General features: G+C 48.9%; 1 protein-coding gene across 1 annotated transcript in view; it reads right to left on the bottom strand.

Moving 5' to 3' along the window:
• ZNF853 (zinc finger protein 853) overlaps positions 1-11,186 on the bottom strand; it is a 73,619-nt gene that overhangs the window by 56,900 nt on the left and 5,533 nt on the right. The window lies entirely within an intron of this gene.

Below are 11,186 nucleotides of genomic sequence, written 5' to 3'. Positions count from 1 at the left end.
GCCCCCCCCCCATTAGAGTCTGGCGGTAGAGGCCTAGGCTCCCCTTACCTTCTGCCATGTTGAAATCCCATGCCCAGATCAGAGGCAATTAATACCAACAGAACATCCTATCCATAAGAGGAAGGTTAGTGCAATCAGGAACTTTTTGCTGCTTCCTCAGCTTTCTGGGGTCACGTTTGTCAGTCCAATGACAAAGAGACAGGACAGTTTATCTTATTGGACCAATGATTCCTCAGGCTTCTGCCGTGCTAAACCAGCCTGCTTCTGGGGTGTGGCTGGAGCAGGGCTGGAGATCTCATCTCAGGAGTCAGACTCTTTGAGGGTCAGTTTAAGCCGATCGACTGGATCTGGGTCACCTCACCAGGTTGAGGGTTCTTCTGAGTCAACCTACTTAACTCCAGAGAGATACCTGAAAACTTTAGTAGGGGCTGATCCCCAGTTTTAAATATCCTGACAAACTAACAAGCCTGAGATCCAACAACAAATAGTTAAAGACACTCAAACTAGAATAACATTTATAGTAGTTCATTGCTGAAACATAGTTTTTCTCTCTAAAAAACCTCCATTATCAGAGATAGCCAAATCAAGACTAATGCATTGGTGGAACGAGTCCATTCTTAACAACCCTGGCCTAATTATTTACATAAGCTCAGCAAGAATAAAGATTGTTCATGAGGACTTTATAAGGCTTGCTTCGCTGGGTCCTTTTATAAGGAATCTCCAGGCTGAACTTAGTAGCCGCTCTGGGCCAGAAGCCAAGCCAAGCCAGCACTTTCCATCCGACAGGCCTGAAATACCTGTTAAATTGGGCAGACTCCTCTTCCCGGGGTCCCCAACACCTGCTGAAGTCCCTGCATCTGCCAGGAAGTGACCTTCTTTACTCACCTGGGAAGGCTGCTAGAACTAACAGAGTCTGTTCTTGAGGGAAACTATTTTAGTAGAGCCTAAGCAAACATGTGGAAGGGAAATATCCACCTCCAGCCTCCTCTAGCCTTTGCATCCCAGGAGGGGGGAACCTGAGAAACATTTGTCAAGTTCACAGCCCACAGGCACAGGTTCCCTAAAAGCCTGTGACCTAATCGTCAGGATATAGAATACTTTCTCTCCCTGACACGACACCGTCACATCAGTAGAGATCCTCTATAATAACTGGGGAACACAGCTGAGAGAAACATCTGTCTCAGACCTTATTCTAAAAGAAGTCTCTAGGGCTCCTGGGTGGCTTAGTCGGTTAAGTGTCTGACTTCAGCTCAGATCATGATCTCACGGTTCTTGGGTTTGAGCCCCACGTCCGGCTCTCTGCTGACAGCTCAGAGCCTGGAGTGTGTCTTCAGATTTTGTGTCTCCCTCTTTCTCTGTGACTCTCCCCTGCTCATGATCTCTCTCCCTCAAAAACAAATAAAACATTAAAAAATTTTTAAAATAAAATAAAAGAAGTCTCTAGGGGCTCCTGGGTGGCTCAATAGTTTAAGCAATGGACTTCAGCTCAGGTCACAATCTCATGGTTTGTGGGTTTGAGCCCCACATCAGGCTGTGCTCTGACAGCTCAGAAGCCTGGCACCTGCCTCAGATTCTGCGTCTCCCTCTCTCTCTGCCCCTCCCCTGCTCATGCTGTCTCTCTCTGCCTCCCAAAAATGAATAAACATTTTTAAAAAGTGTTATAAGTAAATAAATAAATAAATAAATAAATAAATAAATAAATAAATAAAAGAAGCCTCCAGAAAAATCCAAAGACAACAGGGGAGAGAAAACTCGGAGACCAGAGGAAATTTTTACCTATAACACCTACAGCCAAGGCAACAGTAAGCAAAGCCTGGCTCCTAGCCAGCTAAGCATAGAGCCTCACACTAAAGGCCGACTGAACTCAGTTCCTTTAACCTAGGACATCATGTTCACTTTTCAACAACAACAACAAAGTTAAAGGGTGAACTACAAAGCAAAAGCACAGTTTGAAGAGGCAGATGCAAATATGGTGCAGAGGTTAGAAACATCAGGCTGGGGATTTAAGACAACTATGGTGAATATGTTAAGGACAATAATGGAAAAAGTAGCAGACATTAAAAACCAGATGAGGAATGTCAGCAGACAGATGGAAACTCTAAGGCAGTATCAAAAGGAGGGGCACCTGGGTGTCTCAGTCGGTTAAGCAACCATCTCTTGCTTTCTGCTCAGGTTATGATCTCATGGTTCCTGGGACGAGCCCCACATCAGGCTCTGTGCTGACAGTGCAGAACCTGCTTGGGATTCTCTCTCTCTCCCTCTCTCTCTCTGCTCCTACCCTTCTCTCTCTCTTTCTGTCTCTCCCTTAAAATAAATAAATAAACTTTAAAAAGTATCAAAGTATCAAAAGGAAATGCTAGAAGCCAAAAACATTGTAACAGAAATGAAGACTGCCTTGATGGGCTCTTTAGTAGACTGAAGGGGGGGGAGGGGGAATCAGTGAGCATGAAGAAACAATAGAAACTTCCAAAATGGAATACAAAAAGAAAAAAGAATTTTAATAAATGGAATAGAATATCCAAGGACAATGACAAAAGATGCATAAAAGGAACACCAGAAGAAAAAGAAAGAGAGAAAAGAACACAAGAAATATTGGAAGACATAATGGCTCTGAATTGTCCAAAATTAAGGGAAGATGCCAAGACATAGATTCAGGAAGCTCAGAAAATATCAAGCAAGATAATACCAAAGGATACCACCTGGGCATATCATACTCAAACTGCAGAAAACCAGAGTGCCTGGGTAGCTCAGTTGGTTAAGCGTCCAGCTTTGGCTCAGGTCATGATCTCATGGGTCACGAGTTCAAGCCCCGCGTCAGACTCTGTGCTGACAGCTCAGAGCCTGGAGCCTGCTTCAGATTCTGTGTCTCCCTCTCTCTCTGACCCTCCCTTACTCACACTGTCTCTTTCTGTCCCTCAAAAATAAATAAAAAAATATTTTTAAAAAATTTAAAAAACTGCAGAAACCCAAGGACAGAAACAAAATCTTGAGAGAAGCCAGAGAAAGAAAACACTTTACCCACAGAAGAGCAAGGATCGGTGTCACATCAGACTTCTCTTCTGAAATCATGCAGACAGGAAGGTAGCGGACCGAAATATTTAAAGTGGCGCAAGTAAAACGCCCACCAGCCTAGAACCCTGTATCCAGTGAAATCACCCCTCAAAAGTGAAGGAAATACTGCTTTTCTCCAACACACAAAACATGGAGAGAATTTGTCACCGGCAGACCTGCTTTGCAGTATATGTTCAGAGAAGTTCTTCAGAACAAAGAAGATTGCATATGTTAGACACTCAGCGCTACAAAAAGAAAGGAAAAGCATTGAAGAAAAATATGTAAAGGTGAAACATACACAAAATCTTTCTCTTCTTCTTAGCTGTTCTAACATAAAACACTTCGCTCAAGAGGTGCTTGGCTGGCTCAGTTGGTGGAAGGTCAGACCTGATGTTGGGTCATTGAGATTACCTAAAAAAAATAAAATCTTTAAAAATAATAATAGCAACCATGTATATGGTGCTCTATGCACCAAGCAGACAAGTGAAATGAATGGCAAAAGGAACAACTGAGAGCGAGTACTTGGTAACACTTTGTTAGTAAGTACTTATACTTTCCATGACACAGTATAGCATTATCTGAAAACAGACCTGGAAGTGCCTGGGTGGCTCAGTCAGTTAAGTACCTGACTTTAGCTCAGATCATGGTCTCTCACAGTTTGGGAGTTCAAGCCCTGTGTCAGGCTCTGTACTGGCAGCCCGCAGCCTGTTTCAGATTCTGTGTCTCCTCTCTCTCTGCCCCTCCCCTGCTTGCATTCTGTCTATCTCTGTCTCTCGAAAATGAATAAAAACATTAAAAACAAAATAGACCTGGATGGACTGTAAGTGCATATTGTAAAGTCAGGGCACCCATTAAATTTTTTAAAAGTATTATTTGATATACCAAAAGAGAAGAAAAAATTAAATAACATGAAATGTTCAAGTAACACCAGTGAGTGCAGAAAAAGAGTGGAAGACAAAAAAAAATTTAAAGAACAAGGGCAAAACACAGAAAACAGTAGTGATATAGTAGCTATTAATCCAATGATATCAATAATCTATTTATTTTTATTTTATTTTTTTTATTTTTGAGAGAGAGAGAGAGACAGCATGAGCAGGGGAGGGTCAGAGAGAGAAGGAGTCAAGGATCTGAAGACAGGCTCCAGGCTCTGAGCTAGCTGTCAGCACAGAGCCTGATGTGGGGCTCGAACCCACAACTGTGAGATCATGACCTGAGCCAAAGTTGGACGCTTAACCGACTGAGCCACCCAGGCACCCCAATAATCACTTTAAGATAAATTCATTTTGGGGCACCTGGGTGGCTCAGCTGGTTAAGCATTCGCTTCTTGGTTTCTGCTCAGGTCATGATCTCACATGAGTTCAAGCCTCACATCGGACTCTGTGCTGACAGTGTGGGGCCTGCTTGGGATTCTCTCTCTTGCTCACTCTCTCTCTCTCTGCCCCTCCTCTATAAACAAAACATTGGATGTAGAGATTATGGAAAAATAAAATATTTAAATAAATAGTGATCAGACTCAAAGAAAATTGCTAAGTAATGGGTAGTACACACGGTAGGTCCATTTGGCAAACATGACTGAAGTCACAGACTCACCTTAACCAGAGGGATGAACATTGGATTAGCATTTTAGGACCATCGTCATGACAATGTTCAAGAAGATGGATTGGAAGGGGGCCAGAAGCTGAAGGTAGGTATTTCCGATTGAACCCAGGGAGCTGACTTCATGCGTTTATAGCATTTCCATCCCAGAATGCCCTGGAAGAGGGGACAGGACATACATCCACGAGAATAAGGACAACCAGAAGGAACTGTCAGATCAGCAGATGCGCAGTCCCAGCACATGGGTGGCGGACAGAGGGGAGAAGTGTGGCCTGACCCAACGGAGCAGCAGTGGGACAGGGACACCAGAAACCCACTTAGAAGCAGAGGCCTAGCTCAACTATCAGTGATTCTTGAACACTGAAGAAATGGCAAGCCAGGAAGGAGTTAGGATGAAAACTGGGGCCTTCATTTCAAAGCAAAACTTGGTGAGTAATTAAATGAGTGTATTGGGGCGCCTGGGTGGCTCAGTCGGTTAAGCCTCCGGCTTCGGCTCAGGTCATGATCTCACGTTCGTGGGTTCGAGCCCCGCGTCAGGCTCTGTGCTGACAGCTAGCTCAGAGCCTGGAGCCTGCTTCCAGTTCTGTGTCTCCTTCTCTCTCTGCCCCTCCCCCTCTCATGCTCTGTCTCTCTCTGTATCAAAAATAAATAAAACATTTAAAAAAATTAAAAAAAAAACCGAGTGTATGGCAGATAAAAGATGGCTGGAAGTTGTTTGCAGCCCCTCCCTCGGCGAGGCAGAGCCCATTTCCCTCCCCTTGATCTGGGCAGGGAGGACATTTGGTCTGATGAGTGGTGTCTGGCATAAGTGACACTGTATGAGTTCTAAGGCTCTATCCTAAACTTGGAGATCCCAAGCTCTGGTCTCTTGGGACCCAGACGCTCTGCTGAGAAACCCCTCGGTCACATGGATAGGCTGTGTGTAGGTGCTCCAGGGGACAGCCCCACTGAGCTCCCAGCTGATCGCCACCAGCCTCAGGATGAACCCATGCCTCAGCCCCTCTGGGCTATCAGATGTCATCAGAGGAACAGAAGAGCCATCCAGCTGATCCCAGGCAACCTGCAGAACCATGAGAAATAACAAAGTATCTTTTGTTTGTGGTCACTGTTTCAGGGTGGAATATTGCACAGCCATTAACTGAAGCAGAGGGCATTAGGAAAAGCAGGGAATGTCTAGAAGGACTCCTGGGTTTGTGTAGATGGTAGATGGTGCTGTCAGCCAGTGAAGGGAGGAATCAGAAGATGCAGGCTTGGCCAGGGATGAGGGCTCTGTGCAGGCTTACTGAGCCTTAGATTTTTGTAACCTCCTAGTCTGGGAGACCAATGGGTCCTCAGGTCCAAGAGAGATGCCCAAATGGGGGCTGAGGTTATAGGCTGGGGACCCTACCACATCCCGCCTGCAGGGGAGGGTCGTAAGGGCATAACTATGTCCTTCTACCATCTGGGAACCTCCAATCTTCATTTCTACAGTGTCTAAATGTTTTACCATTGGAATATTAGAAAGCGTTACCTCAGAGAACTTCCACCCAGAGAAAAGAATTTGCATTCACATCTTCCTTGCTTTATTTTTAAAATTATTTTCATGTTTATTTCTTTTTGAGAATGTGTGTAGAAGAGAGAGACAGAGCTTGAGCAGGGGAGGGGCAGAGAGAGAGGGAGACACAGAATCTGAAGCAGGCTCCAGGTTCGGAGCTCTCAGCACAGAGCCCGACATGGGGCCTGAACTCCCAAACTGTGAGACCATGACCTGAGCTGAAGTCCATCACTTACCCTATTGAACCACCCAGGTGCCCCAAATCTTCTTTGCTTTAGATGCAACATATTCCAGGGGCCTAACATGCACTGAGCCCGTTGACGCATATTATCTTGCCTGTTGTATTGGACACACAACAGCCCAGAACCATTGACACTCTGGGTCTGGTCTTAGAGGCAGGAAAAGTTGTCACATAGCAACTGGTGGCCAGAATTCCGATCCCCAAGTCCTCCCTGGAGGAACATCACTATTTTGTAAAAGACACCTGACTCAATGGAGGCAAAGACCAAGAATAAGCATCGGGGCCCATTCTGTTTTATAGATTTATCTTCTTCCCTGGAGATTTTCCATTTAGAGGCTTCTGGGCTTAGAATTCTCCTTCCAGCTCCTGATGTAGCACAAATACAGCCCAAAGAGATACTTACCTAATTGCTAAGAATGCAAAATGACACCCTGCTCTACTGTGGTATGGCTGACACATCACAAAGGGGCAGGAAGGGATTCACACCAGGGTCCCTCTATCTCGCGCTAGTTCCTAAAGTACAGGAGGTGTGGAGCCCTTTACTGAACCCCTCACAAAAAGTAGCCTGATCCCTGTCTTTTGCAAACCCTTGCAGATAGGATCATTATATGAAAAATTAAGACTAGTTGTATTCTTGGTAATTCTGTGAGTTGTTGGTTTTTTTAAATTCACATTGTGGTTTTTCACTTAATATGCCAGCCTTGAGTCTGGACCCCTTTACAAGATTTCCACGCATTAAGAAACTTCTTTTTGTTTTTAAGTTTATTTTGAGAGAGGGAGGGAGACAGCATAATGGGAAGGGACAGAGAGAGAGAGAGAGAGAGAGAGAGAGAGAGAGAGAGAGAGAGAACCCCAAGCAGATACCATGTTGCCAGTACAGAGCCTGACTCCGGGCTCAATCTCACAAACCATGAGATCATGACCTGAGCTGAAATCAAGAGTCAGATGCTTAACAGACTGAGCCACCCAGGCACCCCAAGACATTTCTTCTATAATGGGCATGTCTCTGCATTTTCCTTTCATGTCTCCTAACACATATGACTTAGGCCTAGCCTGCTGCCGGCACAGAATGGCAGAAGAGTGATTAAACACTGAAAGGCGGAGTCTCCCACAAGGAGTGAGGGCACAGGTAAAGTGAATACGGCAACCACCGACTCAAGTCCAAAACCACTGGATGTGGCTGAAATTACACATAGCAGGTGGAGGGGAGCCCTTGCCACGGCTGAGGAGATGAGGAGCCTGCCTCCCCACCACACAGCCCCGGGCCCTGGCGTATCACGGCTCTCTGCAAGGGGGGTCCCCCGACGCCTGACACAGGACTCTGGGACGCAGCACTGGGAGCTGGTCTCAGGGTGGCCTCCCAGCTCCACAGACAGGGGCTCAGAATGTGGGGACACTGGGGTGCGGGCAGCAGGCAGGGGACCTAGGAATTCTGGGTAGGGCACGTGAGTGGGCAGCACAGCTTCCAGACCAGGCTACCCCATGGCCCCCACCAAGGGTCTGCCCCTAACATTTGTTCTCTACAAACATACAAGGGTGAGAAATGGCTCAGGTGCCACACTTTTGTCCCCCTGGGGCATCAAGGAGGGTGCCTATTCTTTCTTTGCTTCTCAGACTGCTGATAAGGGTGGGGGCAGGTGGGGGCAAGGACTAGGGACTGGGGCTGGCTTGTGGTTAGGTGGCAAAAGCAAGATGGGGAAGAGTCGGGTGATGAGGGCAGAGATTGGGGTGTGCAGGCCCCCTGGGGGACAGAGGCTGACTGATGAGGCCTTCCAGGAGCCGTATTAAGTTGGCCTTAGATCCCTATTGGTACAGAGATGTCAAGTAGAGGTGACAGAGATGCTAAAAAGTTGTGGGGAGAAGTCAGGACTGTACAGAGAGAATTTGGAAGTCTGGGGCCAATGGGTCCCAAAAATCTAGTCCCCGAGCTCTCCCCTTCATTCCACCACCTGTCTCCCGTAGCACCTACCTCCCGGCTGACCCCAGACTTACCATTCCTAATCACAACAGGCCCCTCTGGCTCTGACCCATTGCACAGTGTGACTTCCGCCCTGACCACCTGCCCCTCTTGTGCCTCCAGGCCTCACCTTGCAAATGATGACCCAGCAAGACTTCTGTGAGGCCACCTGGCTCCCCATGTGCAAGCCCTGTTGCTCTGTCCCCACCTCACCCCACCCCCACAGCCCATCCCATTGTGTGACCATTTAGGTGTGTCTCTCTCTCCTCCTGGGCTGTGAGCTCTTCAGGAAGGCCTGTCAACACCTGGGCCCTGACCGTCCTGCACTGGGAGCAAGACCCTCTCAAGTAATGACCTCCACAAACCAACAGGCTTGGCCTGTCCTCCCCTCGAGGGCTCCTGTCTTGCGGTCCCCAGAGGCGACTGCAGAAGAGCAGGTACGTGGCAGTGGTCACTCAAGGAAAGGGCCAGGGGAGGCTGGTGGCAGCAGGCATACGGCAAGGAGGGGTGGGGAAGGAGAGGTCTCAGGCAAAGCCTCACAGAGGCGAGGAAGTTCCCATCGCATCCAGGGGCTCCTCGGGAGCAGAAGTGGTGTCCCCGAGTCGTCCCCACGGGAGGAAGGCAGCTGGGCTTTCCCAAGTGTTCAGAGTTGGCTGAGGGACAACTCCACCTTCTCTGAGACAGTGGATAATGGAAGAGCCACGGTGCTTCTGGGGGAAGCCAGCCAGGACGGCGGGGGCCATGTCTGTAGAAGGATCTGCCCAAGGACAGGTGGGCAGAGAATGAACATCACCCAGGCCGCTCCTTGCCTTGCACAGATCCACTCACGCCCCACATGGATTCTACTCAGTGAAGAACACAGAAGACAGAGGCCGGGGATTGGGGGCCACCTAGCACCCCTGCTGCTACGGTTGGGTTTGAGGCCCTAGCTTATGCCCCACATGCCCCCCATAATACCCAGACCCCCTTGCCTTCAGCACCTCTGCTTGTCTAGGAGGCCTGACGAAATGACTCAGACCTTCACCCCAGAGAGGTAGGAGCCCCAGTTGAAAGATCTGACACCCCAGTGGTTACTCAGGGAAATGGCTCCGGTCCGTCATTGGGAAGACTGCGGAAATCACTACACAAACACTGTAAACAGAGGCAGAGCGAGCGGGAGACGGGCCACTTCTAAATTGATTTAAAGCTTGTCCTTAAAAAATGCCAGAACTGGCCTCCCCAAGCGTCTGCCCTCTGGTCTCCATCCCTCCCAGCAAGGTTATACTGAATCCGGCCCTCCGAGGCCAAGGGATTCAGCTTAGGAGGAAGGGTGTGGGGTGAGGAACACTGAGCACGGGACTTAGCTGTCCCTTCCTCTAGGGCCACCAGGAAAACGCTCCATAGAAATGAAACAGGTGGCCAGACACAAAATCCAGCAGGGCAAACACAGAGATGAGACAATGCATTTCTCCATTTTAATTTATTTTTCAATTTTTGTTTCTCACTTACCAACACATTTGTAAAAGGTAGCAGGCTGTGTTAGTAAAGGAGAAGCAGGGAGTAAAGAGAGGTGCAGGATCGAAGCAGCTGCGCACGGGGAGAGTCAAGGGCAGGACGCATTTGGGGGCAGAAGGGGCAGGCAGCCTCCGCTGGCATCCTGCCTTCCTGCAGGCGTGAGCACTGCTGATGCTCTTACACACCCCCAGATGATTGTGTAAACGTTGTAAAGAGCATTTCTGTTGCTTCCAAACGTCGTCCCTTAATTTCTCCCTCTGACTCCCCCAGCCACTCCCCCGCCCCAGACCACAGCAATGAGGCAGGGTCTTCTGGTGCCAGCCCCCTGCATAGCCTGGCCCAGAAGGACCCTGCCCCTGGGTCTCAGCGCACCAACCCCATTGCCTCAGTCCATGGGCAAGCATCTGAGAAGCCTAGAGCAGGTGGCTCCCAGGGAGATCCGGGTGAGGCTACCTCGGAGCTCTTTCCCCAAGGTGAGCACTCCCCTGAACCTAGGAGAGCATTCCCAGAATGCCATCCGCTTCAGCCCAGGGCTCCAATTCAAGAGGTCACTGACAGGCCACCATGGGCATGGGAGCTTGGCAGCATGGAGGGCTAGCGCCCTTGCTGGAACCTGGACAGAAGTTTTATCTTCCACCCAGAGAAGGGGACACTCTGACCCTGTGCTTATGAACACAAACGTTTTAATCAGGATGATATCCACCCTGATGAATTTTCATTCTAGAAAGTCACTCTCAAGGCAAATGCCACTGAAGACAATTTAATGCCTTGATCAGTCTTCTACAAAGTGCAGATAGCTTTCCTTTCCCCCCATCTCTTTACCTCGAAGTAATTTTACCAGGATCAAATCCTATTCATGTGCCTTTCACCACATAGATTGGACTCCCTGGCTAGTGTTTGATGCATGTCAAATGTCACCAACTACCACGGGTGTCACTGGCAGCTTTTTTTGTTGTTGTTGTTCCCCTGTGGCTCTCACCTTTAGAAAGCCCTGGCAGACTCCTCACAGGTCGGTACCCAATGATGAACTTGTGCGTGCTGTTTGTCCTCTTGTGCAACACCTGTGCCCTTGGGGCCCAGTGCCTTTTTTGGAAGAGCGTTTCCGATGATCAGTGCGTCAGCGCGGCCTCCGCTCAGCTAACCAGGGGCAGGGTTGGGAGCCCTTCTGCAGCCGGCTTCCAGGAGGTGCTCGCACACCGCTGGGCAGGGCCCTTGCCGTCCCCAGCGCCCCCGCCCCGCGCCACCCAGCCCATCCCCAACGGCCGCGGTCACTGCGCCTTGGCCGAGGCCCCCGCCGCCTGCTCGGGGCCGCC

The sequence above is a fragment of the Suricata suricatta genome, chromosome 8, assembly GCF_006229205.1.
Source record: "Suricata suricatta isolate VVHF042 chromosome 8, meerkat_22Aug2017_6uvM2_HiC, whole genome shotgun sequence".
NCBI classification, from domain to species: domain Eukaryota; kingdom Metazoa; phylum Chordata; class Mammalia; order Carnivora; family Herpestidae; genus Suricata; species Suricata suricatta.
This window is presented reverse-complemented; position numbering and strand designations above follow the sequence as displayed.